Below are 27,961 nucleotides of genomic sequence, written 5' to 3'. Positions count from 1 at the left end.
AACTAATGATGTAATGTATGGTGATTAACATAACATAATAAAAAAAATAAGACCCATGCTAAAAAAAAAAAAAAAATAGAACACCTACAAAAAAAAAAAGAAATGCTGGTATGTGTTGTCCAAATCTCTGCACAGGTCATGTCAAGGTGGGGCTGACCTTCTCAGGCACTTCCTGGTGTCCTGTTGTCACTGTCTGCCTATAGCACTGTTTCCCTGTGACACCATGTGGGGGGGGGGGTGTGCAGGTCATGGAGCTTCTGTTAAAAAAAAAATTAGAGAACTTTTACAAATATTGTATTGACTATAGACTTTCCAAAACACACTGAACTGAACAGGTACAGGAGATGATGAATCGGGGGAAGGCACTAGTCAGCCCCGAAGGAATAGGCTGGAGCAAGGGAGATGGATACGTGACCGGAAGAGAGGAGGAGGTACCATAGGAAGCATGTGCATGGAGGAAATGCATGTGAAGGACTGCATCATGTGGCTGGAATTGGAACTGGGATAGAGACCAAGCAATCAAATGCTCAAGATCTTTTCAATGAGTACCTACCTGTTCTTTCTAAGAACACAATGCTATATAGCAAGTCACTGGAAAGTTTCCTGAAATGAACACTTATTCTTTATCAATACTGTTTTAGTACTGCAGCCCAATGAGTCATTAACATACACAAATAAGGACGAGCTCTAGAGCCAATGATCAGGAAGAGAAGGGGCAGTCAATCAAGCCCCAGACACTGATATGAAACCCCCCAAGTAGTGTGGTGGTGAAGAGTAGTCTCTGGAAACCAGAGAGCAATTCTCAAATATTTGAAAGGATGCCTTTCAAACCTACTTGAGCATGTTAACACAAGACTACACTAAATCTGAGTGACAGAGGAACTTAGAACAAAGGTTAAGTGATCTCTTGGCCATGTTACTATAAAAACTCTAAGTCCCAGAAGGCAGTGAACATAGAGCCCATGGCCTTGAGGTCTAAATAAAGACTTCAAGGTCCATCAGGTCGCATCCAAGCAGACAAGCTAGATCACTCTCCCCAAGTATGTGGTTTTCACTCTGGCCTTAAGCCTTGGGTAGCATGTTCCCCAAACACTGAGGTTGCTATACTTGTACTTATTCATACTAGCTGACCACAAAAGGACACGAGCTATGTCATTCAGTCTGCTCACTCTGTCACTACCTACCTACAGAGCCCCATTTCTTCTCAGAAAACTGAGAAGGATCCCTCCTTCAAGGAGCTCAAAAGAACCAGCATAGGGCAGGGAGTTGAGAAAGGGCAACATTTGCTCAGCATCCTGCTGTATCCCATTCTACTCTTGATTTTCTTTATCAACAATAACCTTGACTATTTATTTAATAGTAGAGGGAACGTGAAATCATACATTTGAATAAGCTCAAGGCAGTTAACTTCATCATTCATCTTCATGATGAATACTCATTCATGAAATACTCACTGAGCACCAATTATGTGCCAGGAACCCTGTGGTTGTTGGGAGTAAAATACCCAAAATCCCTGACCACACTTTTATTACATACATGTGCATTATAGGAAACATTTCTGTTAATAATGAATTATAAAATTTGAATGCAAAAAAATGCTCATTTAAAAAAATAATCTAATGAGTAGTGTTATGCAGGCACTCTTCGTTACTCAGTATTAGACAGTTTTATGGTTCACGCTTTTAATAAAGTTAACAAATAAGAACAGCAGTCAAAATTTCTAACCACATTTCATATTAAATCCGCATTGAATACTCCTAAGGACTGTGACAAAAATCAGAGATTCATAAACTTAAAATGCTGGAGTGGAAAAGCAAAGAAATGATAAAAACGAGGCTGTCTATATTAATACTTTTTTTTTTTTTAAGATTTTATTTATTCATTTGAGACACAGAGATAGAGAGAGAGAGAGAGAGAGCACAAGCCGGGGTAGAGGCAGAGGGAGAAGCAGGCTCCCCGCTGAGCCAGGAGCCAGATGAGGAGCTCGATCCCAGGACCCAAGGATCATGACCCGAGCCACAGGCAGACGCTTAACCATCTGAGCCACCCAGGTGCCCCTATATTAATACTTCTGATGGGATTTATGTACTTCTGTATTCCCCTCCTCCTCCCAAAATCTTTTACATAAAAAAGACACTAAAATAAAGGCCTGAAGAAGGGGATGTAGATTTCTCTGTTGAACCCCACTGTTTCATTCTTCACACAAAGACTTGGAGAGTGTTTGAAATATGGCGCCCACAGCCAGACTCACCAGCTATGCGGCCCCAGGCAAGATACTAACTTGCCTCTTTCTTATCTCTGAATGGGAGGTAAAAATAAACAAGCCAATAAACAAACAAATAATAGTACTAGCTGCATAGGGAAAGGAAAAACACTTTCTCAAGCACATAGGTGTTTACTCTCATTTCTGTTATTAAATCAGAAAAGCACTGCAATAACAATGCATGTCAGGGTCTCCAGTGACAGGAGTTCTCAGAATATCTTAAAGAAAGAATTTGGACTTGAACACTTTAGCCTTCTCATTAATCTCAGTGTCAAATATGCTCCAGGCAATCCAGCAGCCGACCACCCTGCAGCGGTTAGGTGCCCCTATGTCCCTCCTCACAGCAACGTCTAAGTGCTGAACTCCAAGTTCACTGCCGGAACGCCCTGTTTTCATAGTGGTTACCACTTTTTCCATTTCTTCCATTCTGACAGTATAGATTGTGTTCTTCTGTTTGGCTGAGACTGTCTGGCCGTCCACAGTGGAAAAAACTGTTACCAAACCATTCCAGCCATAACTTGTGATCTTATTCAGCAATACAACTTTTCTGCCAACTACAAGCTCAACAATTCCTTCCCTCATCCCCCCGCCACCCACCCCCTTACCCTGCCATGTATTTCAGACAGAGTCTCAGACTAGGCCAAAAACAAAATGGAAAAGGTTTCAAAATTATCCGGTCAGTGCTTGAAGGAAGTCATGAAATCACATTTCAATTATCCAGAGTATTATTACCCATTCGAGAAGGGCACTGTCTGAACTCTATGCTTGGAATCAGCTACTGGGAAATTACAGAAGATGATCTGAATTTGTGAGAGGGGAAAGCACCAAACCTGAATTCTTTCTTTCTTTCTCTCTCTCTCTCTTTCTCTCTTTCCCTTTCTTTCTTTCTTTCTTTCTTTCTTTCTTTCTTTCTTTCTTTCTTTCTTTCTTTCTTCTTTCTTTCTTTCTCTCTCTCTCTTTCCCTTTCTTTCTTTCTTTCTTTCTTTCTTTCTTTCTTTCTTTCTTTCTTTCAGAGAGAGAATGAGATAGAGCATGAGAGGGTCAGAGGGAGAAGCAGACTCCCTGCGGAGCAGGGAGCCCGATGTGGGACTCGATCCCGGGACTCCAGGATCATGACCTGAGGCGAAGGCAGTCGCTTAACCAACTGAGCCACCCAGGCGCCCCCAAACCTGAATTCTTGACAAATGTGCATTTACATTTTTGGCCTTTGCAGAACTAATCAACACCCACAATCTGTTTTAATAACTCTGTCCAGAGTATTTGCTTATCCTTCCAACAACAAAATGCAAAAAAAAAAAAAAAAAAGCAGCAGAAGAACTGAATGTGGAATAGGGTTTTCAAAAATCACGGCAGGTTTCACACTGAGCTTGCCACATTATCTTGTCTCCTATGATCAACAACATACATTTGTAAAATGTATCAAAGGCACAGGGTCATGGTCTGGTAATGGAAGAAAAAGATGTCTCTGTATTAGGCAATCACATTTATCTAGGAATCAAACATACACCCATACCCAGGAGCTACAAACATCCATCAATTGAATCCATGTGGGCTAGGATGCTTTGCAAAGAAAAGCCCCGTTCAAATTCTAATCAGTATCCAACCGGCTTCACTGAAAGCTCCTGTAGGGAAGTGATAACCCCTTACTCATCTTTAGAACACTAGCATCTGAGAATCAAAGGAGATCTGTTTATGGCTAAACAAACTTAATTAACGCTCAGCTCTTAGTCCAGATTTCCTAAATGACTCGTGTGTCTGGATATAAAGAATTGAATTGCGGGGTTCAGTCCCGTTTTTAGTGGCCATCACAGACATGATTTTTGACTGCCTTTCTAAAGAAAGGTATTTATCAAGAATCAGCATATCACTATGCTGTTGAAATTGCACCAAGAAACCCAGGAAAGCCTACGATATAAATACATTTTAAAAACGGAATTTAATTCTATGATAGATCATACATGGAGAGCAGTCCTAGGAATGAACGAAAATATTCAAATTTTGGATAATGCATTAGTTATTTTGTCCCACATGGAAGGTAAAATGGATGGTTTAAATAGCTTTCATGTAAATGATACAGAAACATCTTAAGGGGGTTTAAGTAAAGAATTTTAGTAAAAAAAGGCTTATAGAATTGTCAAAAAAATACAGAGCATGACCTTCCATAGGGCAATCGAAGATTGAAGATTTGCATTTCACGATTTAAGAGAAAGAGGAAAATAGAAAAAAAAAATTACAGGGGCGCCTGGGTGGCTCAGTTGGTTAAGCAACTGCCTTCCGCTCAGGTCATGATCCTGGAGTCCCAAGATCGAGTCCCGCATCGGACTCCCTGCTCAGCGGGGAGTCTGCTTCTCCCTCTGACCCTCCTCCCTCTCATGCTCTCTGTCTCCCATTCTCTCTCTCAGATAAATAAATAAAAAATCTTAAAAAAAAAATTTACAAACTTCAAATTGAAACTAATTTCAACTTAAGTGCTACCAGAAAGACAATGATGAAATCTGACTATAAAATCGAATATATCTCATTTATAGTACACCAATACCAGCTCTAATTGCGCATTCTATGATTATTCAGAAAACCCACAATTGCACAAGATGTGATCCTTATTTTAAAATTCAAGCTTAATTACAAGGTTTCTTTCACAGTATTTAGACTTGGGCAAGATGTACTATATCCAGGATCCATGTATAAATTCTTTATGTGTCCTTCAATTTCTGCTGAACTACTAAGTGGATGTTTCTGCCCATCTTCTTCAGGAAGTACGCACAATGCTCAAGTCTTTGGCCAACAAGAATTTCAGTTGCGGAAAACGGAGTGATCTCATCACTAATCCCTCATTTCAATAAAATGAAAATGTGAATTTTCAGGACCAAAATATGATCATATCACTGGAGTGCTCCATTTCAAAAAAACACAGGCATTAATACGCATTCTAAAAAGGACTTTAAGGTTTTGTGGAAGTAACAGATGAGCAATATTATATACACCCTTCCCTGAGTAATACGATAAAACAATTGCATGCATTTGCATTTTAGAACACAAAATAGCATGTTTTCAAAAGAATCAAATTAAATAATGTATATATGGAAGCTCTCTTTTATAGCTTTAAAGTGTATTTCAACCATAATTAATATTGACCTCAACATTAAAAACTCATATTGCCACATCAGATATTCGGAGTATGAATAAGCGTGTAGCACTGAAATAGAGTATTTCAAGGCAGCTGAATTTTGAACTAGTTAGCCTTGTAGTACAAGGGAATTTATTCACAGGGCTAGGAGAGACATGTACAGTGATGGACAAAACATCCTTCACCACAAATCTATACATTAAATGGTAAGGAACTGCTTTTCCTACAGAAATAAAAAGAGGGAATAATTTGATAAAATATATACTGCTTTCAGTCTTCCTTTCAAGCCTGTATTACTGTTATTTTAATGTTGAAACTTTTCATTGTCTAAAAGCCTGAATAAATGGCACTTCATCCTGAGATTATTCTATCTGTTTCCACATGATTTGACAAATACCCCAAATAATTTGAAAAGAGAAGCCAAATGATGTAACTTGATAAAGAATATCCCTTCCTATAGAAGGAAAGCACATATTTTTGGAAGATATGATCTTCCCAGGATGAAGAGTCAGCTCTTTTTTGAATATGAGGAGTTTCAAGGATTATTTGCTTCTCAGAATACTGAGACCAGCGGGAGAGATCTTCTTTTTGACAACTTTCTGATTTCAGGAGTACAATGAGCATGAAGATGTCAGTTTACATTCCAAAACTCCACCAAAAATGAGTTTATCCCATTTAGTTTTCTATGGGTCAAACATAACAACAGAACCTTGGATCAGAGCAGAAATTCAAAATAAAAAAACAGATGAAATACCATCTAGAGGTTTAAGAAGGCTTAATAATTATCACAATATACATTTTTTTGGGGGGAGGGGGAGGGAGAGGGAGAGCGATCATCTCCAGCAGACTCCCTGCTCAGTGCACAGAGCCCACCGTGGGGCTTGATCTCAGGACCCCGAGATCATGACCTGAGCTGAAATCAGGAGTCAGACGCTCAACTGACTGAGCCACCCAGGATCCCCATCACCCAGGAGTCCTTATTTTTTTTTTAAACTGCTTTTTAAAGAAATGCAGTTTTATAATTGAAAAGAGGTTAGTAAAATCTGGCCTAACAGAAACATTCCTATAATTAATAGCTTAAAATGCTTTTTTTTCAGTATATAAAATCATGAATTAGTACGCCAGCCATTTTTTTCTAACTACAAATGTGCTTATAAAATTTGAACGATTCAGCAGTAAACAAACCTTCACCTTGAAGACAAGTCTACAGTTTCGATTTTGTTTTGTTTTTCCCAACTGTTGGACAGCTTTACATCAACTAGTCTTCACTTCTGCCCCCTATTTTGAATGCTAATGTAATCATCATCAATTCTGAATATCAGTGCTGGTTTCAACATTTCTGCATGAGAAGGGCTCAGAGGCAGAATCTAATTGGAGAGCCGGGCCAGGGACCTAGTCTAAGAAATCTGTTTTGCATACTGAGAACCCTATTTTTAATTAAAGCATAGGTTCCTTCCCAGGGGTTGAGGGTAAGGTAACAATGGAGATTACAGAGGGAAGGTTAAATCTTCCTCCATCCTTGCCCTTCCAAAAGCCTCTAGTCATTACTTCTTATCCATTTAGGTTCAAAGTGAAACCACTGGACATATTTCAAGGAAACGTAAGGGAAGGGCTTCAACGAAAACAGGCCTGCATGTCGGTGACACGGCTAGAACAGCTCCAAGATGTGCTACCCACTTGAAGGATGAGTTGAAGGAAAAGAATTTACAAAGTAGGTCTCCAAGTGTAAGGTTTGTTACCGTTTATTTATTTTTTAATTTTCACGGGAAGGGGGATTAGGAAAGGATCAGAATGGCTGAGGATGTGTCAAATTTAAAAGATTTACTGAGACACCTGGGTGGCTCAGTAGGTTAAGCCTCTGACTCTTGATTTTGGCTCAGGTCATGATCTCAGGGTCATGAGATCAAGCTCCAGGTAGGGAGCTCCACACTCAGCACAGAGTCCACTTGGGATTCTCTCTCTCCCTTTGCCCCTCCCCCTCAGGCACACGCTCTTCTGTCTCTCTAAAATGAATAAATAAAACCTTAGCAAATTTTTTTCCTGGTTTCCTATAAAGTGAATTTCCCAGAATATAAGAAAAAGTCCATATATGGGTAATAAACTTCAGGAAAACAAGACAAATAGAAGAAAACAAAACAAGCATCACAATAAAATTCCCTGCTGGTATGATTGAAAGAGGTTAGTGAAAATCTTTAACGTGTCTTTAGAAGTGGGAAGCATGGGTAAAAATTGCTATCTCTGTGAAGCAGGCTATTAAAAGGGACTTTGAGGGACTCCTGGGTGGCTCAGTTGGTTGGCTGTCTGCCTTCAGCTCAGGTCATGATCCAGGGGTCCTGGGATCGAGCCCCACATGGGGCTCCCTGCTCAGCGGGGAGGCTGCTTCTCCCTCTGCTTGCTGTTCCCCCTGCTTGTGCGCTCTCTCTCTGACAAATGAATAAAGAAAATCTTTTAAAAAATAAAAATAAAAGGGACTTTGAAACTAAGACAGACAGTGAGCATGGTAAGAAACTCGGAGGAAGCACAGAGCAAGGGTCTCTCTCCAGCAGCATCTGCAATCCCAGCATAGCTCCCGTCCCCAGCTCACCCGAGCTGACAAAACTCTGTAAATCCCCAAGTAATATTCCTTTGTAGAATAAGATATCTTTTTTAAATTAGCATATGATGTATTATTTGTTTCAGGGGTACATGTCTGTGATTGGACAGTCTTACACAATTCACAGCGCTCACCATAGTGCATACCCTCCCCAATGTCCATCACCCAGCCACCCCATCCCTCCCACCCCCCTCCACTCCAGCAACCCTCAGTTTGTTTCCTGAGATTAAGAGTCTCTTATGTTTGTCTCCCTCTCTGGTTTCATCTTGTTTCATTTTTTCTTCTCTTCCCCTATGATCCTCTGTCTTGTTTCTCAAGTTCCTCATATCAGTGAGATCATATGATACTTGTCTTTCTCTGATTGACTTATTTCGCTCAGCATAATACCTTCTAGTTCCATTCACTTCATTGCAAATGGCAAGATTTCATTTTTTTGATGGCTGCATAATAAGATATCTTAAAGAAACTCCAGATCTACTTCAAAAAGTGAAAAGAATAAGAAGTTTCAGTTTTTTCCTTTCAGGGCTAACAGGACACAAATAACGATCACATGTCACATGACATCATTGCATCTGGAATATAGTATGTTAAAAAAAAACACTGAGAACTTTTCACTTTTTGTTTAAAGGTGAAAAGAGATGTTTGTGTTTGAAAAGTGAATAAGCTAAGATATACATTTCACGACTGGTTACCTGACAAAGTTGCTATAAATCATGGGTATGTTGTGCTGCTTCAAAGACCTTCTTGAAATGACTGAACCAAGCACCACTATTTACAGGTTCTGAAGAGGCAGTAAATATAATTTACTGATATCTGAAATTTCTATACTCACAAATCTAAGGGAATAGAAGGATCTTTCTTTCTGATTAGATCCTCAAAGCATTTTCTACATTTTGAAATTATTTAACATAGCTCTGGATGTTTGCTTGACTACCTTGAGCCACTAATACATATCTTCGGTAAAGAAGGTGGAATGGTGTACAATGTTTCCTAAGAGCATCACACTGGAGGTTAATAAAGTGACTTCAGGCGATAAATGAAAAAAACTTAAATTTCATAGTTCTGTATTTATTTTAATATGATAAGGAAAAAATATAGCTAGCTTCTTAAATCAGTGATAGAAGTCTTCCTTTTATTTTTATTTTATTTAAGATTTATTTTAGAGAGAGATGGAAATAGAGAGAGACAAAGAGAGAGAGAGAGAGAGACATGGGGGGAGGGGCAGAGGGAGGAGAGAGAGAATCCCAAGCATGGAGCCTGACACAGGGTGTGAGGCAGGGCTCCATCCCAGGACCCTGAAATCATGACCCAGGCCAAAATCAAGAGTCAGACACCAAACCTACTAAGCCACCCAGGTGCCCCGACTTTTCTATATTTCAATGGCCAGTTCTAAGGAAGCAAAGCCAAGTAATTGCTGACACTTGAGAACAAAGCCATTCTTAACTGTGATGAGAAATCTCTTAAATTTTTACAATAGCTGCCAATCTTCAGCCCTGTGATGGGGACCTCAACCAGAGAAAGTGCTTAACAAGATATTTTCATGTGTTCTATAAAGTAATAACCGTTATTACGAAAATCTAAAATTAATTATTAGCTGAGATACAGAAAATAAATTATGTTCCTCTAAGGATAAATCATGTAGACTGTGGGCAGCAAAGAAAAAGAAAAGAAATAATGTGTAGAATAGTTTTATGTCAAATCGCTTTTGAAATAAACCACTGCAAAAGATTATGGTTTCATCATTCACCAAAAAAGCCTGTCTTTTTAACATCACACAAAAAAATTCTTCTTTATTCTGACTCATACACTTCATATAAAGGTAATATATCAGTTGATGCAATATGTATCAAACAAAACAAAAACAAATTGGCTGGTCCTGAATATAGCACTTTACAACTTGGCCGCATCAAGTGTCAGTTCACTCAAGAATATTTACTAAGCATTCACCGCAGAGAACACTGCTCCAAGAGTTATTCTGCATTTCATTCCCCAGACCTACAAATGTATTTTTCACATTAATACATAGACTATTTTCATCTGAAATTTACGTTTGAAAGAGAGTGTTGGAGAAGCAGCATATAAACTTCAACCAAGGTAAGTGTTTTATCAAAATTTATGGAAGAGGAGTATGACATCATCATTATGTATGACAAAACTGTAACAGTATAATGCCTTGATGATGCTAGTTTGTCTTCTCAGACACTTTGATGATGAAAGTGATAGATGTCCAAAATACCATAGAAAGATTTAAGCTATGGTACTGCATAACAAATCAAGACTAGGATAGCAATCCTAGGGTTTTTCTGTTTTACACGTCAAATGGAAACACAAGCTACTCTTGCAAAACTGTTTTACCATATCTTAGGAAATACACCATTCTAAAACTCACACTTTATTTCTTCTTTTAAAGATTCAAGTTAAAAATTTCCAAATGCTTCTATGCAATTATATTTACACGACTATTAATCTCTATGAGTTTACTATTTTAAAATTATTTTCACCCTGATAATATATAGCAATTTTTTATAATCCTGAAAATTGAAAGCAACCAACACAACTTATATACCCAAGGCACTTAGACCATCCATGTGATTATGGTACAAAAGGAAGGTATTATACAGATAATTCAAAAAACAAAGAAAACAAATGAATACATAAAGTACTTAATTGAACCCCCCAAAACAGTTATTGTATTTATTAAATTAACTAGATAAAAATCAACTTACATTTTACTATATAATGTGCAGATAATTTATAATGTGCAGAGAGTTCTAAGAACACTGTAAAATGGAGATATATTGCCCATTTGTTATAAATCAAGCCAGGGTTGTATATATTTATAAAAATATTTATATAGTCTTTAATACAAAGATTGTGACAGGTGAAGGAAGGGGAATATTGTGGGATACATCTATATATTCTCTGCAAATCAAGGACGTGACATAAAAAGAAAACCTACAATACTATTATTGAGAACAGTTCAGAATACCATTCGATTAAATCTAAAGAATACAAAATAGGTGACAGATGAAGATCAAAGAAGCTTTCTTCATGGTGCACTACTACGTGATGAATAATCATGAATATACCCTTAAATATATTCATATTTATTCACAGTAGTAAGAATAATGCCTCATCTTTATTGAATGCTCATGATGAGCCAGGCACTTGAGTTCACCGTCAAGGTGTCCTTCGCCTTTCACTAAACCATTTACAAATTTTTCCTTCTCCGTTTCATTGCTATAGAAACTGGAACTCTGGGAGGTCACGCATCTAGAAGCAACCTCACAGTGATAGAAACCTGGGTCTGTTTGACCTCAAAGTCCCCCAGAAACAGTTCCAGCATCAATCTTAGCTGCTAAGAATTCTAGGTACGTAGCTACCTTTCTCAAGTAGGCAGCTTTTTGAAGAAAGTAACATTTTCTAACACTTTAACACGGAATCAGTCACTACAAAATGAACATAAAAATATTATAAATACTTACAGAATAAGTATAAAATAAAATCTTTAGTAAGAAACTTGTACTGACGGGGGCGCCTGGGTGGTGCAGTCAGTTAAGTGTCTGACTTGGTTTTAGCTCAGGTCATGATCTCAAGGGTCCTGCGATCGAGCCCCACATCAGGTTCTGTGCTCAGTGTGGAGTCTGCTTGGGAGTCTCTCTCTCTCCCTCTCCTTCTGCCCCTCCAGCTCTTGCTGTCTCTCTCTCTCAAACAAATACACAAAATCTTAAAAAAAAAAAAGAAAGAAAGAAACTCGTGCTGACAAAATACTGTGGAAAACAGGTAGACAAGGCAAAGCCCTCTCCAGTGGCTATTTCTTAGGGGGACAAGTCAAGTGCACAGATGGCTTCTGGACACAGAAAGACCACAAGGGTGCAGCAAGATAAGCACAAATCCCCATGGACTCTCAGAGGCAGAGAGTGAAAGAGAAGGAATCAAGAACCCGAGCTGGATCTGGAGGGATTGAGTTAAGAGGTTAGGAAATGAGGTCTTGGTGATAGAACATTTGATGTTGTCATTTATTTTTTGTTTATCTTCTGTTGAGAGGGAAACATAGTCTTACAGAGGTTTTTGAAAATCATGTCTTAGATGGGAAACAAAACACAAGCTGAAATGAGCACTGGGAGTGCAGGTATCTCTTAAAAATTTGCTGAAAGTGTATATATTACATAGAGTGCTCTTCTCACAAAACATAATAATGTAAGGGGAGCCTGGGTGGCTCATTCGGTTAAACATCTGCCTTTGGCTCAGGTCACAATCCCAGGGTCCTGGGATTGAGTCCTGTATTAGGCTCCCTGCTCAGTAGGGATTCTGCTTCTCCCTCTCCCTCTGTGCCTCCCCCTCTTTGTGCTCTCTCTCACTCGCTCTCTCTCTCTCAAATAAATAAAATCTTTAAAAAAAATAATATAAAAAGAGGGCAGGAGAAAACTTCTGGAGGAGACATATATGTTTATGGCATTGACTGTGGATGGTCTTACAGGTATGTATGTATCTCCAAACTCAACAAGTTGTATATATTAAATATGTGTGCCTTTCTGTATGCCAATCATATCTCAATGACATGTTTTAAAAATACTACCTGAGGATTCTAGATAAAAAAAATTTAAATAAATCAACTGTGAATCACAGAAATGATTTTCAATAGAAAAAGAAGGCAAAACTGTTCTCAGTTCTAAGGTACTTACTTGGCAGGCAAATTCTGAGCCAATCCCTTTTGGGTTGTGGCCTTCTGACAAGTTAGTCTAAAGATCACTGCCCTAAATCCACACTCAGATTAAGCCTGAGGGAAATGGCAACAAAGCCCGCATTGGGTTGGACATTTCTATACCTTGAAAATTTGTGAGTACTATCCTTGGGCTGGGCTAGGTTACATCAAATACTGTTAGATTCTAATAAGGGGAAAGTAGGTAGAAGTTCTTGTTAAAGACTGATTTTGCAAAGGTGTTCAAGTAGCAGTGAGTAAGAAACACTCAGAAAATTAGCCTTGTTCCAGGTTAAATGGAACACAGGTTTTTTTTTTTTAAGGCAGATGATACATTTCATAAAGTGTCTTTAAATTAGATAGTAAAAAAGCCTTAAAAATCAGGCTAATGAGCTTAATTTTTATTCTTTATTAAAATAAAAGCTTACTCATTTAATCCTTATAATAACCATATAAAGTGGGTTTTTTTTTTTAAAGATTTTATTTATTTATTTGACAGAGACTGAGATAGCGAGAGCAGGAACACAAGCAGGGGGAGTGGGAGAAACAGGCTTCCTGCCGGGCAGGGAGCCCGATGTGGGACTCGATCCCAGGACCCTGGGATCATGACCTGAGCTGAAGGCAGACGCTTAACGACTGAGCCACCCAGGCGCCCCTAAAGTGGGTTTTCTTATTATCCCTGTTTTGCTGAAGATAAAACTGAAGCCCAGAGAGGCTAAGTAATTTAAGGTCACATTGCTAGAACATGGTAGAGTCAAGATTCTAATCAAGGGAGTTTACTGGGACTTTTCTCCTATGATTTTTTAAAAAGAAAGAAAAAGGGGAGAATGAAGGATGGATATCTTAATCCCAGATTGAGAGCTGTTACACATATTACATTTACGATGATTTGCACACATCAATTTAAAATCTATTTTTGTATTTTATTTCTCTACATAGAGAGTAAACTCCAAGATAATGGGGATCCCAGAACAGAAGGTAAAGTGTTAACAAGTCCCTGAAACACATAAGCTCAGCTGGAAACACTACCTTGATGCACTGAATACTATAGCTGACATTCTTAATGGAATGTAAACATTAGGGGAGACAAACACAAATTAGGCTTTACTTTTAACCAAACAGAAAAAACGTCTTCCTTCATTCTCTCAAATCAGCAAAATTTTCTTACACTATTGTGTAGTGATGTACGCTGCTCACTTTATTGACTTAAAATTTGACTAGTAAAAAATTAGGCTCACTTCAGGAAGAAAATGTATTTCCCTCAAGCCCAGAAGTAAAATTGACATGTCTGTCTTGTTCTTATTTAGCATTTTGAAGTCCATTGATTTTTAAACTGTTTTAACAATTGAACCTTTCATTTCCCATGGGGGAAGGGTAAAATACATTGCCGTTTTATTTTATACTTTTGAGAGACTGAGGACAACAGGGGGGCCAATCTGGTGAGGGGCGAAGTCCAGGGACTTGGATTCCAATGAGACACGTATCAGCCCCACTCTGTCCTGATAATGATGGAAATGACCTCGGATCTCTGAATCTTAGTTTCTCTACCACAGGATCACCAGAGAGATTAAATAAGATAACATGAAAGTAGCTTTCAGAGGACCTTCTAAAAAGTAGGATTTTTTTTTTTTTTTTTAGATTGTATTTATTTATTTGAGAGGGGGGAGACAGCACGAGTGGGTGGGGGGCAGAACGAGAAGCAGGCTCCCCACTGAGCAGGGAGCCTGATGTTGGGCTCGTCCCAGGACCCCGGGATCATGACCTGAGCTGAAGACACACTTAACCAACTAAGCCACTCAGCCACCCCTGAAAAGTAGGCTCTTAATGAACACAGATGGCTGCTATTTTGGAAGAAACTACCTTCTTTTAAACATGTGATTTGAAGTCAGAAGTCAGAACTATTACTCCTGGTTGTATAAATTGCTAAATTTTGATCATGGGCTATTCATGACTCATCCAAAATACATTTTACTCCATTATAAAATGCAGATAATTTATTCTGTGCCTGTCTAAAAAAAAATTGCTTGAGCATCAAATTAGACACTGCATGTTGAATAGAAAAGCAGTATCAATGTAGTAAAGCAAATCCCAAATAGCATTCATAAAATACTTTTTAAAATTCAAGAATAAGAGCAAGAAAAAATTTTAGCAATTAACTTTTCTGTCTATTAATCAACGATGACACGTTTCACAGCCCAACTTACTACCCTGTGTTTAATTAGAATTGTACGGCTACTTCATGACCTCAAAGATCCTTCCTGTCTGGGCTCACTGGGGAGTCCTCTTGAGACGCAGACTCCAAATCAGAACTCAAAAAAGGCATTGTTTGTATGTAGTTCAGGCGATGCCCCTCAAGAATAAAGTCTTTCTCTATGTCCTGGATGCTACTTACTTCCGCTAGCCTCAACTTCCATCACACCCCACTTTGTCCTATAGTTTCTAATGAGTTCCTTGGGGCATTTTGTCTCTATTCAAGTGCTTTCCCCTCTGCCTAGAAGACCTCGCTGTCTCTGTCCTTGGGTCAGGGCACTTCATATCCTGTAGCAAGATGGCCTCTTTGCATGCCTTCTTTCCTTTAGATATGCTCCCCAACAGGGAAGACCTTGTATATCTCGGCACTTGCGTTGTAGCAAACAATGCCTGACCCACAAAAGACACTGGATGTGTTACACGGGGCCAATAAAAAAGAGTCAAGACAACCTCTGAAACTTCCAACGACTCCCTATGCATAGCTGGGACCTCCTGGGCCAGATGCCGATGTGATTCCAACTGCTTCGGCAGTACGTCTGAGAACCTGGCCGAACGTTGGCAACTAGTGGAGAGCCTAGGGTCAGGGTGCCCAGCACTGAGGAGGCGGTTCCCATTCAAACAACCAACAACAGAGTTCCGAAGCATCTACCAACGTCCAGGGTATTCTTTGTGCCGGGCAACTCATCTTAGCCTTGGCAGAACAGCATGACCAAATCTCATGAGATTTAGAAACAACTGCAATGCCATTCTTGACACAGTTATTCTATCCTGGACCCCGTTGTTTTATTTTTAGATCTGTTTCCAGTAAAAGTCCACAGAGAAAATTTCCAGTTTCTCAGTACAAATACTCACCAAAATGCAGATGCTAAAAAGAGACAGAATAAAGTCTCCCCTTATGAGTTGCCCTAACCCTTGCCATTTTCATAAAATACCTCCAGGAGACAAATGTGAATGTGACTCATTGCTTCCTACCTCGTTTGCCAGGCAGGCTCTGGTAATTTTTAGAACCCTCAGATGGAATGGCAGATTGCATTTTCTGCAATGGCAGACACACACACACACACACACACACCCCTTCCCATACACTTTCTATTAAAATGTGATGGCAGTCCTCCAATGAAATGAGGTGAGGTCTATGTTCCCTCCTCCTAAAAACTGGGTGGACCTTTACACCCGCCTCAATCAATAATATGCAGAAGAAGCAGGGCTGTGTGACTTCTGAGGCTAGATGATAAAAAAGCAAATGACCTCAGACTGGTTCACCTTCTATCTTGAGACACTCGCTCCTGGAACCCAGCCACTATGTTGTGAGGAATCCCAGGCTACATGAAGAGTCCCCATGTGGGCCTACCAACCAGTAGCCATAGCAAGCCCCACCACCAGGCCTGTGAATGAATGAGAAGATACGCCCAACCTCCAGTGTTTGAGTCTTCTAGCTGAGACCCACCGAAACCGTGACAGATAAGAGTTGATCAGTGCTGTCTGAAGCCACCAAGTTTTGGAATGATTTGCTATGCAGCAAAGAATAATCGAAATAGACTTGGCAGGCTGCCTTGTCTTTGCACTATCAATTTGCAACTAGATTTAAGGCAGTCTGATACCTCATACTCTTTGGGCAATTTGTTTTTTTAATTTTTATTGAAAGACTATCTGCAAATAAGCATTCTGAATTTCATATTCCTACAAAAATTATTCCATTATGGAAGAAAGAAGAAAATCATTCAGAAAATACAAAATTCTTTAACTGATAGAAGATTCCAGATTATTTTTTAAACTGATAAGAACAGATACTACGCTTGATCTTAGCCAAAAGGCCGAGAAGCGATCCAGATTATTTTTTAAAGCGCTCCATAATCTTTCCCTATGTTTTTAACTATGTTTCTCCAACAAGGTTGGAAGAGCATAGTTTTGTTATTATTGTTGGGTTTTTTTAAAATTTATTTATTTTAGAGAGACAGCACATGAGTGAGGGGTAGGGGGAGAAGCACAGGGAGAGGGAGAGAGAGAATCTCAAGCAGACTCTGTGCTGAGTGCGGAGCCTGACACAGGGCTCGATCCCAGGACCCTGAGATCATGACCTGAGCCGAAACCAGGAGTCGTAGGCCTAACTGACTGAACCAAACAGGCGCCCCTGTTACTGTTGTTTTAAAACTTCTTTCTTTTCGTTTTAAATGGAATGTGAATTCTCTTTGGCAGAAAATGCACAACACTGTGAACCCCAGACACCTCTATCCCATACTGTCTCACAATGAGCTCCTGATGGATTTCTTTGAATTTAAGTATATCTCTATAAGCCCTTGATTCCATTAAAATTACGTGACTCATAAAAATACTACTCTGAAACCAACTTTCGTTTACTCGGTTTTCATTCTTAGAATTCCCTCCCACCTGTCATTAAACCCATGGTTCATCTTAAGCCCTTCTCTGCCCAGTTATCTACCAATAAGCACGTCCACAGATATTCTATCAGCCTTCACAGAACACCCCACCTGGAATATCTCCCCCTAATCGGCCAAATAACCTACTCCTCAAGTCAAAGTAAGTCCATCTCCCCTGTGGACCATTATTTACCTTTTCATATATGCTTCAGTTTTCCCATCCATAAAACAAGGCTAAAAGTGGTCTCTAGCTCCTGAGGTTGCCTCTGACAATTGATTAAAAATAAAAGCACTTCATAGGTCCAGGTATACACATAATTATTACGATATTTACATCTTCTCTTAATGGTATTCAAGATATTTTTGAGCAGGTTCTTTGTCTCACACTACTGTTGTGTGCAGCCAATTACATAATTGTATGTGATGATCTGCAGTTGGAGTAGGTCAGCACATTAAACCTTTAAATTACTTACTGACATTAATCATATTCAAATTCAAGGGCTGCCTACAGTTTAAAACAAAGACATAAAAGTAGAAAAATAATCCTCTTCCAATATTTCATGTAGAATTAATTTTGACAAAATACATGCAAATTCAGCATGCCAAGCTATGACCAGAATTTCATCGGCTAAGACACAATTTCAGTGAACAGTCTTTTTCCCAAGAAAGTTGAAGCCCTTTCTCTCGGTTTAAAGAGATATAAGGCACCTCCTCCCCACCCTCCACCTCTCCAAATAAAGCAGTGGCAATCTCTCTGGACTCAGAAAGACTGATGTCAATAAATGATTCTAACAACCAGGCCCAGCTTGGGATTTAAAGGAATAAATACTATCATGGAAGCCTACGTAGCCCAAAGGTGATAAGGGATGACTTGAAATAAAAAGTTGATGAACAGGGACACCTGGGTGGCTCAGTTGGTTAAGGATGATCTCAGGATCATGGGATCAAGTCCCACATTGGGCTCCCTGCTCGGAGGGGAGTCTGCTTCTCCCTTTCCCTCTGCTGAGCCCCCCACTTGTGCTCTCTCTCTCTGTCAAACAAATAAATCTTTAAAAAAGTTGATGAACACAGGCTAGCTATGTGGAAAAAGTAATCTCCATTTGAATATTTCTGATCTGTATTGCTAAAAGGCTTACTTGGGAAGGCTAAGGAAGAATTAAAAAAAAACAAACAAACAGGTATTGTAGTTGTAGAAAAGAAGCTCATCAGTATTCTAAGATTTTATGAAAAATAACATTGAGGTGCTTTATCTTAAAAATCAATCCTATACCCCACAGTGGCAATAGTTAATAATACTGTATTGCATATTTAAAAGTTGCCAAGAGAGTAGATCCTGAAAGTTCTCATCACAAGAAAAAAATTCTTCAACTCTATATGGTGATGGATGTTAATTAGACTTACTGCAGTGATCGGTTAGCAACATATACAAATATGGAATCATTCTGTTGTACGCCTGAAGCTAATATAATGTACATCAATTACACTTAAATTAAAAAATGATACACAATTTATCGCAAGGAAAGTTACAACATCAGGCTGAAAAGGCTTACTATGATACACCATCTCTAAAATAAATATTCTGTTGAGAACCAACTATTTAAAAAGTTTCCTACAAAATGGATATTCAGAGGTAGGTGATAAATCCCAAATTGGGAAAAAGGTCTATGAATACTGATGTTCATATTTGAATTATATATCATAGCAAAAAACTGAATGTCCCCAGATGGAAATACAGTTAATTAAATTATGGCTCATTTTCTTAATGTGGTATTATACAACATTAAATTGTTTACAAAGATTTATAGCACCTCCGAAAATACTGAACGCATAATGTTTAGTGAGAAAATAAGATAACGAAAGTACATATATCACAGCACCATGAGCAAACAAATGGATGCACAGCATAAAAACTGGATGCGGGTGTCTAGCTGACTTTTCACTTTCGAATTTTCTGTTATTTTACCAAATATTTTATAATGGAAGACCTATCTTTTATAATGAAATATTTTACAATTAAGTTTCTCATTCTCTTCTTATCCTATCTTCCCCCTTTCCCCTTATTCTTCTCTTCTTCATTTACAAATTAGCCTACCAATGGAGAGTTTGGTCTCCAGGGGCGCCCGGGTGGCTCAGTCGGTTAAGTGTCTGCCTTCAGCTCAGGTCATGATCTCAGGGTTGTAAGACTGAGTCCCACGTGGGACTCTGTGCTCAGTGGGGAGTCCTCTTGAGATTCTCTCTCTCTCTGCCTCTGGCCCTCCCCCGCCCTCAAATATATAAATAAATCAATAAATCTTTAAAAAATAAAAAAGAGTTTGGTCTCCAGATTCCAAAAGAACTGGGTTTAAGTTACATCCCAGCCACTTTCCAATAGTGGGAACTTCTGTAAGTTAGTAACTCCTGAAGTTTCTACATTTCTAAGAATTAGTATAATAATAGCATCTCTATCTCTGATTGCTGGAAAATTAAATAAGAAGAATAGAAATACAGCTCTCAGCATTGTGCCTGCCACATGGTCATTGGTCAATAAATGAGAGCTGATACTTTGCACTTTATGGCTCGCCGTTCCCCCTTGTGTCCTTCTTTGCCTCGCGTAAGAGAAGTTCAGTATTGTTAACAGAGGCAGAAGGCACAGCAAGCATTACCTAACCAAAGCAAACATCTGCGTGTTCTTTAATGTTGCACTGACATGTGCAAGATTTGCAAAAATCCCAGGAAGCGATGATCATGAAATGGTGTTTCCCCAAAATCTCAGGAGGATGTCAGTGTTTCAAAAAAGAAGAAACCCACACAAATAACAATTAGCTTGAATTGGTGTTATTTCTTCGCTCTTACTGTATTTCCCCAAAACTGAACTCACCGTCCGTGAGGAGGACGGATGGGCTAAAGTCATCCTCTAGTGCTCAATAAAACAGTGCCTCTCGAGCTTCTACATTTTTTAGAGTTTACAGCCTCTGCTTACTGAGATTTCATATGCTACTACCTTCCCCATATGAACACTGCAGGGCTTTAAACAGGACATTTGAGATGAAAATATAAAAATGTGCCGGTTTGGATTTCTTTGTTAAAATTTCAAAGTACATTCTTGGAACACATATTGCTCTTGTCTGTATACATTGCTATATATATAGTTATACATGAATCATATTAGTGTGACCCCGCAAAGATATGAAATTATTTACCCATTCTGAACCATTTCCTGGAATTCGCCCATGCTTAAAAAAATTTAAAAAAAGAATCTGTCAGCATGAGAAAACCAAATCTTTTAAAAAATGCTTTCTGGGGGCGCCTGAGTGGCTCAGTTGGTTAAGCGTCTGCCTTCAGCTCAGGTCATGATCTCAGGGTCCTGGGACTGAGTCCCGCATCGGGCTCCCTGCTCAGCGGGGAGCCTGCTTCTCCCTCTCCCTCTGCTGCTCTCTCTCTCTCTGTCAAACTAAATAAAGTCTTTAAAATAAAAATGGTTTCTGTATTAGTCAACAGAACAAATGGATGCATAGAAAGAGAGAAATCAAGAGACAGATTATAAGGGATTGGCATAGGAGGTGATGGAAGTCAATAAGTCCCGAGATCTGTGGTCAGAAAGTCCAACAGGGTTGTTCCATTGCTGGTCCAAAGGCCTGAGAACCAGGAGTGCCAATGGCAGAGCCTCCGGTCCAAGAGCTAGAAGATTCAAAACCTAAGAAAAGCCAGTATTTCAGTACAAGTTCGAAGGTAGGAAAAAAAAAATCAATATCCAGCTACAGTCACTGTTTTTTAAATTCAGGAAGAAGTTTCTGATTTTTCCAGGCAAAAATACAAGAACAAAATAATAGCATGATTAAGGAATTATAGCTCAATTTAGGATAGTAACTGGCCAAGGGTCGTAGAGATGGGTGGGCATTTTTTTACTATCAGAAGTGATTTTTTCATAAAAAAAAATGTTAAGCTTTTTGTCTTGGAGGAGTCAATCCCAAGCCATTTCACAGCTTCAAATATTTTCCCCTATATTTATTTTTTTAATCTTTAGGATTACATTTCATTGTAGTGTATCATACATACAGCAGACCGCACACAGCATTTGGAATTCATAGAGAACACACTTAACAACGTCAGCACATAGCTCAAGAAATGCTACGAACAGCACTCAGAGGTGCCCCTTACCCATCCCTCATTTACTAGCTCCCCAGAAAAAAATAATCATTATTCTTCTTTCATTTTAAGATTTTATTTGTTATTTGTCAGAAAGAGAGCACATGCACAAGCATAGTGCACAAGCAGAGAGAGAGGCTCCCTGCTGAGTGAGGAGCCCGATGTGGGGCTCGATCCCAGGACCCTGGGATCATGACCTGGGCTGACGAAGGCAGATGCTTAACCGACTGAGCCACCCAGGCGTCCCTATTCTTATTTCTAATTCCATAGATTCATTTCATCTCTTTTCAATTTTTTATAAATGAATCATCTTTCATGTCAGGCTTCTTCTGTTCAACACAGGAAGTGAAATGTTATGAATTCACAAGAGTAATCCATACTGTTGCATAAACTTCATTCTCTCTGCTATGTAGTATTTCATCATATGATTTTATCACCCTTGTCCATTTTATTACTGATGTGTAATTGGGTTACTGCTACTCTGGGACTATTTTAAATACTCCTGCTATAACATTATTTTACATGTCTTTCAGTAAATATATGAACAAGTTCCTTTTGGTATATCCCTAGAAATGGAATTTCTCTATTTTAATGTATATATTATGTTCAGCTTTAGTAGATTCCAGACACAGTTTTCAAAGCAGTCGTACCAATTTATTCTTCTACCAATAATATGAGAGTTCCAGTTGTTTCATGTGCTCACCAACATCCCATATTGTCTGTTTTTTTTTTTCCATTTTAATCATTGTGCTGCATGCTTAGAAATATCACAAAGTAGGTTTAATTCGCACTTCTCTTTGACTAATGAAACTGGGTAGCTTTTTTTTTTTTTTTTTAAGATTTTATTTATTTATTTGAGAGAGACAGAGAGAGAGCAAGCAGGAGCAGGGGGGAGGGGCAGAGGGACTGGGAGAAGCAGACTCTCCACTGAGCAAGGAGCCCAATGCAGGGTTCCATCCCAGGATCCTGGGATCATGAACTGAGCCAAAGGCAGACACTTTGACTGAGCTACCCAGGCACCCCATTTTTTTGTCTTTTAGATAAACTCTGGTAAAATGGACATTCACATCATTTGTGGGTTTTTTTGTTTTGTTTTGTTTTTTTTCCCACAGTGCTGTCTTTTTTTTTCCTACTGATTTGTTGGAACTAGCTGTATATTCTGGAAATTAGTCCCTTCTCAAATATACATATTACATTTCTCCTCTTTGCTTGTGTTTTCTCCTTTCCCTCTCTTTGTGATTTTTTAAATAAACAGTAGCTCAATTTCACTCAGCCCAATCTATTGATATTCTCCCATTACAGTTATAATTATCTGTATCTCTTTAAAAATTCTTTGCTTACTACAAAGGTATGAAGATATTCTATTTTTTTCTAAAAAGTTACAGAGTTTTGTCTTTCATTTTTAGAGCTAGAATGATACTAACATTGATTTTTTTAATCATAGGTAGTTTCAAAATTTATTTATTATTTCCAGTCTATCTACTCAATTGACATGGCAGTATTTACTGGAAAAAAAACAAAACAAAACAAAATAAAACAAAAAGCATCCTTTCTCCACAGCTGCAGACATTTTGAGTACTAAATTTAGCTTTGTTAATGCACAAGCACAAAATAGCAAGTGTTATGGATAACTCTGTTGCTTTTTAGAAGTGGTTTGGGAACAAGTTTATTAGGGATGAAATAACAATCAATGCTTATAATCTCACCACATTCCTAACTCCATGACTTTACTCGCTTCTCAGAGAATAAGGAGTTCGAGATCTTTTACTCACAGCATCTACAAATAGTATCTGGCATATTGTAGGTGCTCAATAAATGTTTCTTGAGTGAAGTGCTTTCACATTTTCCTAACTGTGCTGGATTCTTCATTTATAAAAAAAACAGTAAAATATCGGTTCTCGTGATATTCAAGTTCAAAATAGTTACGAATATCATTGTGCTTTAATCTGAAAAGATATACTTCGTGAAAGAAGTACACCGAATTCCAAAATCTGAGAACTGATAAAACTAACAAGTTTCCTTTGCCGCAACAACAACTTTAACAGTTAAGACTGGTTCCACGGAAGAAATGACTATTGAGGGAATTCAAGGACTTCTATTTGAAAGCATCAGTTTTTGCCCTTGAATTGTGTTTCAAGGCGTACCTCGTTTCATTACACTTCACTTTACTGCACTTTGCAGATCTTGTGTTTTTTACAGATTGAAGGTTTGGGGCAAACCTGTGTGCAGCAAGTGCCATTTTTCCAATGGTGCTTACTTTGTGCCTCTGGGTCACATGTTGGTAATACAATATTTTACATGTTTTGATTATTATTATATTTGTTATGGTGATCAGTGATTGTGACTTGCTAACAGCTCAGATGATGGTTAGCATTTTTCAGCAATAAAGTATTTTTTAATTAAGGTATCCACATTGTATATTTAGACATACTACTGCACACTTAATAGATTTAGTATGATCCGTTTACAGATTAATAGATACAGTGTAAGCATAACTTTTATATGTACTGGGAAACCAAAAAACTCATTTGACTTGCTTCATTGGGGTGGTCTGGAACCAAACCTGCAGTTATCTCTTGAGGTATACCATATTTTACTTTCTTCCTTACATTTCAGTCTCTTAGCTAAACTTTTGACAATGAATCTATGGTGCTTTTACACACAGAAAAAAAAAAGTTATTTTCAAAAGCTCTAACTTATATCAAAACTACTAGTTTTCCATGAGAAGATTCCTATCAGAGTTTTAAAAAAGAAGACAGGTTGAATACTCGTACGGGGCAAAATTTAGGACGCCCAGCCCAGTCTGTCTATCTGTTGTGACTTACAAGGCTAGAATTAGAAAAAGTAGAATAATAAAACAAAACAAAACTTCTCTCGTCTCCATGCCTTCCATAAATTCTCTTAATTTTGTGTCAATATACAGCCACTTGGCCAGAAAAGTAAATGTTTTCTATTAGCAAATGTGGTTGCGGTACAACTGCAGTACCACTGAGTAGGCAGAGATGGCGATAGAGAGCATCACATGTTGGATTCCACTCTACAGAATGCGAAGACCTTAGGGGCTTTGGAGAGATTTCAAAACTGAAGAAATCCTGAATTTGGAACATCTCAAGGTTGACTAAATCAAAGTCTGTGTCATGTTTTCCCTATGCTCTGGATTACTAATCAATTGTCTAAAATCCAAACAGTCCTTTTTGAATTTTTCAAACTAAACAATCCTACAATGTTAAGCCCATGTTTATAATTACTTGAAAAAGAGAAAATAGACCACATGCTTTGCAGTATGGTTTCAGCATACCTTTTGATGTATGAACTACTTAGTTTCACAGAAATTACAAATTTGAGGATATTAAGTATAAATAGCCTTAGATTCCTAATTGTACTTCCCTGGGTGAAATAATACCAAAATGAAAATAAACTGAATGGAAAATTATCTTTTGCAGCTTAACAGATAGAGAAGAGAGAACCTAACATTTTATTTAAAAAAAATAGTTTCAGGATTTCTACTCCCATTATTTACCTATACCTATAGGTTTAACGTAAACATAAATATATTTTGAAAATCAGGTAACACTTTTTTTTTCTTGAATCCTCTATATACTTCTCTAAGTTCTGCTGTTTTCAGCTTAAAAACAAAGGGATGTATGTGAATTGAGAATAACTTCTTTTGCAGTGATGTTGCAGAGGTGATGGTACCATGATTAACATCATGGCCGTCAATATCATCCAGGGAGTAGTAGTGAGTTCCTCCAATCCAGTGAGTTCCTACCTGTGGGGTTGATGTTCTCCAAGCTCACTGTGCTACCAAACTTTTACCAAATTAGTCTAAGAGAAGGTTGTAGCCTTGCCACAGTGAAATCAACAGCTCAAATACCAATGCCTTCAGAGACAAAGAAGGAAATAATAATAAGACAGCATATAATGGTGTGAGCTATGGCTAGCTGGGAAGTGTAAGCCCAAAGGCTTTCAAACTCCATTTTTTCCCTCATAGATTTGAAATTAGAATTTATTCCTCTTGCCATTTTGACACAATAGTAAGAAAATATTTCCAAATAAGCATTTAAACTCAAAGTGGAGAAAGCTTCTGGATATTTAACAGTGTGCGAGGGAGACAAAGAGAGACATATTCAATGGCCAAAACCATTCTAGCCAACATTCCTTAAGTCGCAGACTTCATGTCACAGACATTAGCTTTAAAAAGTGCCCTTAAGTTTACACAAATGCCCGGCACCCTCCATTCACCTCCATTCAGACACAGAGGCCAAGATTGAGAATGGAGGCATTTCATTCTGGTAGACAAGAGGAAAACAAGAAAATGGATTATGGATTTTGCCCATGTTAGCTTTCTCTACTTGCTTCCCTCACGTTTTCTTCTTGGGGCCACTCTAATAGGTTTTGCTTTCTATGACTCAAACAAATGGCTCCTGTAAGGTTCACCAAGGGATTCTAGGCTCCAAGGTAATATTCAAGTTTCAGTCCTCACCTACGTAATCAGCAGTGTGTAACCAATTTGATCATTCCTCGTCCTTCAAAAAGTCTTACTAGGCTACTTAGACATCATTTTCCCTTGGTTCTTCATGACTTCATGACCCATTCTTTCTTGGCTTCTTTGCTAGGTCCTCCTCATTTCAGTAATTGCTAATATTTAAACTTCCCTTAGGCTTAGTAATTAGATTTCTCTTCTCCACCTACTCTCCTCCCTAAATGAAGCTCATCCAGTCCCATTAATTTAAATACCATCTATATGCAAATAGCCTCTGCTCAGCCCTTTCTCCTGAACTCCAGAGTCATGTATCTGACAACCTACTTGATATGTCCACTTGGGCGTCTACCTGGCAACTCAAATTTACCATGTGCAAAATGGAACCTCTACATTTGCTTTCCAGTTTTCCCTATTTCAGTAAATGGCAACTCCATCCCTCCAGGTGTCTAGATAAAAGGTCATGGTGCCAACCTTGATTTTTCTTTTTCTTTCAAAGGCGCATCTAATCTATTAGCCAAACCTAGAGGCTACACACTTAACTAGAATTTAGCCACTTCCCACAGTCCACACCTCTTGTACTATGGCAGGTTATATATGGCCACAAATTCTTGGAGAGTCCACCCACCAAGATATAAAGTTTAAATCCCCTACACTGTAGTTCTGGTGGGCTCCGTGGCAACTTAGACACTTAGAATGGGACAGAAGTGATGCTGCCCCACTTTCTAGATCCAGGCCTGAAGACACTGGCAGCTACTGCTTTTGGTCTCTTTAAGATACTTGTTCTTGGAGCTGTAATCTGCTACGTAAGTAGTCTGAATAACATACTGGAAAGGGAAGTTCTGAAACTATGTGGAGGGAGAGAGGGATTCATTGATCCCAGACTTCTTGATCCTCCTTTGAGGCACCGAGCATGCATTGGAAGTGATCTTGGATCCTCCATAGAAGCTGCCAGTCAAATACCTCTACATGATCCTTGCTTACTCCTCATGAAGCAGAAGTGGTCAGCTGAAGGTCCTGCTTACATGCTTGACCCACAGAAATGTGACATATTATAAACTGGCTGTTTTTCATAAGCCACTAAGTTTGGGTAATTTGTTCCAAAGTAACGGATAACTAGAACAATCATGCTTTCCCAAGGAACCATCACTCTTCTCTTGGATGACTTCAAAGGCTTTTTTTTTTTTAAGATTTTATTTATTTGACAGACAGAGACATAGTGAGAGAGGGAACACAAGCAGGGGGAGTGGGAGAGGGAGAAGCAGGCTTCCTGCCGAGCAGGGATCCCGACATGAGGCTCCATCCCAAGACCCTGGGACCATGACCTGAGCCGAAGGCAAACAACTGAGCCACCCAGACGCCAACTTCAAACCCTTTTAACTGATCTCTGATCTCCCTGATTCCAAGCTTGGCCTTCCCATTTTTTCTTTACAAAGAAGCCATAGTAACTCTTTTAAAAATACTGTATCACTCATCTCCTCAAAACCTTCCAATGGATTCCTACCTAATGGATGTTAATAACCAGATCTTATAATGGCTTTGATAGCCCTACATGATCTGAACCTCCTCTGCCCTTCTGACTTTACATCCTAGCATATTTCCCCATTCCCACCGCGCTTCCATCATACTGGCTTCTCTGAAGTTGTTGGGACACACCAAGCACACTCCCACTGCATTAACTACGGCGTTTGCATTTACTACTCCCTGTGCACAGGAGAGTTTTCATCCCTTATCACCCACATGACTCCCTCCTTTACTTCCATCCATTCTCTGGTTAAATACCACTTTCTAAGAGAAGACAGTGATGACCATTACCTATTAAATAACATACCAACATTCCCCCTCCAGCAAACTCTATTATCTCACACTGATATTTTTCCTCTAACCATGTGACACAGCCATTTATATTACCTATTTACCTTCTTTGTTTATTTTCTGTCTCATCCCTTTGTGTATAATTTTATTGCACTGGCATTATTCTTAAAAACTACCTATTTTAAAAACTTAGTTGTTTTTAAATTTACAAAAAGGTGATCATGTTTA

At 38.6% G+C, this 27,961-nt stretch overlaps 1 protein-coding gene and 1 pseudogene across 1 annotated transcript in view; both read right to left on the bottom strand.

Annotated features, from left to right (window-relative positions):
• PRR16 (proline rich 16) overlaps nucleotides 1–27,961 on the bottom strand; it is a 205,821-nt gene that overhangs the window by 72,061 nt on the left and 105,799 nt on the right.
• On the bottom strand, nucleotides 16,647–16,761 carry LOC123325457 (annotated as a pseudogene).

This window comes from Neomonachus schauinslandi, chromosome 7 (assembly GCF_002201575.2).
Source record: "Neomonachus schauinslandi chromosome 7, ASM220157v2, whole genome shotgun sequence".
Lineage (NCBI taxonomy): Eukaryota > Metazoa > Chordata > Mammalia > Carnivora > Phocidae > Neomonachus > Neomonachus schauinslandi.
This window is presented reverse-complemented; position numbering and strand designations above follow the sequence as displayed.